The following is a 2,839-nucleotide window of genomic DNA, read 5'->3' as shown; positions in this document are numbered from 1 at the left end:
GGCATTCTGCTCTGACATTATTTTTCAGCTGTCTGCTGAGTTTAGACCTTCATATGCAGAAGAATAAGAACTACCTGTCAAAATAAAATGCTGTAACAATGAAATATACAGCATATGCTGTGGGAAAATACTTGGTTTACTTAACATATGCTGCAGCTGGTGTGCACTACTGAAAAGTGATTAATACCATCACCCAGAAAAATAAGTACGTTTATGGCATATTTTAAACAGAATACATCTTTAGCCTTTCACATGCTGGATGCTCAGCTTTTGATTTAATATTCTTAATGTTCTTCCTTGCAAAATAGCAGATCCTATGCTGAAAAAGGTTAATTCCTCTATTTCTCTACAGTCTAATGTAATATATTGTTACACAGCTAGGAAATCAAAATGTCTTTTAAATCCTGCTTCAAGTATCCACACATTCCATGTTAAGCTGTAATGCTTAATTTAATATCTGTATGGCAGTGGTAAGGATTTTAAACAATAGACTGTGTAGCCTAAGGGACATAGGAATAGAATTCAGAAGGTGATATAATAGGTTTGAAGGATGACTGTACATTTGAGATGAGGCAGAAAAACCAAAAGCAAGGAACACTTTACCACAATTGCCAGAAAATAATGCAGTCACTATGTGAGCACACCCCCAGGCACTCTCCTCTGTCAGGAAGAGAGAGAAGTCTACAGTACTGTCATGGTCCACAGGCTACAAATGTTCCCAATGTAACTGGGTATTCAAAGCTTTCTGACAAAAAGGGTCAACATCTGTGGTTCACTGGAACTCTGGGGGCAATAATTCTGTTTTTTAATGACATAAATGACAATAGTTTTTCAACAAGAGAAAGAACAGGGGAGAGAGAGAGACAAAATGGAAAATAAAATTAGTCTTATTTCATTTCCTTTCTGCATTATGGCTTGGAATCAAATGCAAGCTATCGTTCCAAATTCCCTCCAGTGCTTCAAATCATTTTTCAAAATGAAAAGTGTTAATTACCTGCAGCAGTGGTGTTCATCAACATGAAGCTTAAGATTTCATTTAGTTTGTCTCCTTAGTTTGCTCATAGCCATTCTTCATCTTTTCTTTTAGGGGTAGTGGGAAAGATTCACTTTACTTTGATAGAATTCAATCCCAAACTCCCACATTGAAGGAGAATAGCAAGCAGACAGAAAGATACTTTAATCTGTGATTTTTATATGATTGAAGGTAATGGAACTGTATACTTTTAGTCAGATTCTATATAAGTGCAATACACAACAATATATGTGCGTACCCAAGTACCAAATGACCGTGCAGTAACCGGCATTACTGCACAGTAGTGTCCCCACATGACTTTGTGGTAACACTGACTGTGCAATAGCATTGCGTCACTGTTCATGCACCACGAGACTTCCATGCAATAGTAATGAGATACTGCACAGTAGTAACAAGCTACTGCGCAGTCAGCATCTCGTGCAGACGTGGCCTGTAATCTGTACTTAGCACTACTTCAGAATGATGCATTTGGGGAAAATAGCAAATGCCATAGATAAAGGTAAAATTAACAGCTAGGATGAGCTAAACTCTATTCTATATAAGGCCGATTGAAAGAGCTTGGCAAACACTATTTCCATAACAGTTAATATAGAGAGAGATATAGCATTTTTTAATGGATAATCTTATATTCTAGACTTACTTTACTAATCTTTCCTCTACCATGTATATACAGTTCTGATGATCTACTTTTGATTTGTGATGGAAGAACTTCAAAAAATACAAGTCATATAAGGCTGATCTTCAGCTCCCCTTGTTTGCTGTAAGTTCTCTTTATTATCCCAAATGCCTTTCATTCTCCTAGCCAAGATATATAGCAACTTTCTTTATCCTTCCGTCCTGCGGAGCATAAAGACTTGCAACAGTCTGACTCCGCAGACTTCCCCTTCAATATGTTCTCTATGGGCTAAATCTCGAGGTCCTTACTTAATTCTTTCTTTTTTTGTATCCTTAGAAAACTCACAAAGCAGCCAATAAAAATGGAGGCACCCACCTCAGAATCAGTTACACAAATTCTTGTCTTTAGTCACTTGAGAAGTCCCACTAACTTCAAAAGGACAAAACATGTGCATAAAGTTAAACATGAGTATAACTGATTGCAGGCTTATGGCCTGGGTGAGGACCTTAGGATTTGGCTGCAGCAACACAGCCCTGAGTAGCTTGTGCTGATAAGTTTTATTTTAATACTGGTAAAAAAGGTATAGCATGGAATGCTGTATTTTAGAGAAGTTAAAATACACATGTATTTTATTTAAATAATGTTGAATTTCTGGGCATTCTCCCCAAATTCCTTTTCTCTGTTTAACAATTAGGATCAGGTTTGGCATATTTCTGTAACTAAGTATCAAAGAATTAAATAACAAACCATATGTATGTGAAATGTATGTAAATGCATACAAGGCATCCAACGATATTCTACATGTTATGAAAGAAAGAAATGCAAACATCCATGGGAAGGTGGGTACTGTTTTACCTGAATTAAGGCTCAATATTCAGGTAGAAAAGTAACAGCTTTAAGTCTTACACTAATCCTGGTTTGATTCTACACATCACTGAAAAGAAAGATGCCTCAGACAAGAGTACTTCCCATTCTTGTGTGTCCATATCTGTAATGGCCACTGCTCTTCAGGCAGTGGGAAACAAAGATAGGAAAGCAGCACGTGGAAGAATGTCATATGTAAACAGATTCCGTAGCAATAAGAAAATGTTGCAATAAGAAGACTCCTATGGACAGAGGGCAAATAATGGATTTTTTTTTGTTGGGTGCTTGAACAAGAAAAGTGTGTGTGTGTGTGTGTGGGGGGGGGG

Source organism: Gavialis gangeticus, unplaced genomic scaffold (genome assembly GCF_001723915.1).
Source record: "Gavialis gangeticus isolate Ggan-Ray unplaced genomic scaffold, GavGan_comp1, whole genome shotgun sequence".
In the NCBI taxonomy this organism is placed as follows: domain Eukaryota; kingdom Metazoa; phylum Chordata; order Crocodylia; family Gavialidae; genus Gavialis; species Gavialis gangeticus.
Note: the sequence above shows the minus strand (reverse complement) of the source record.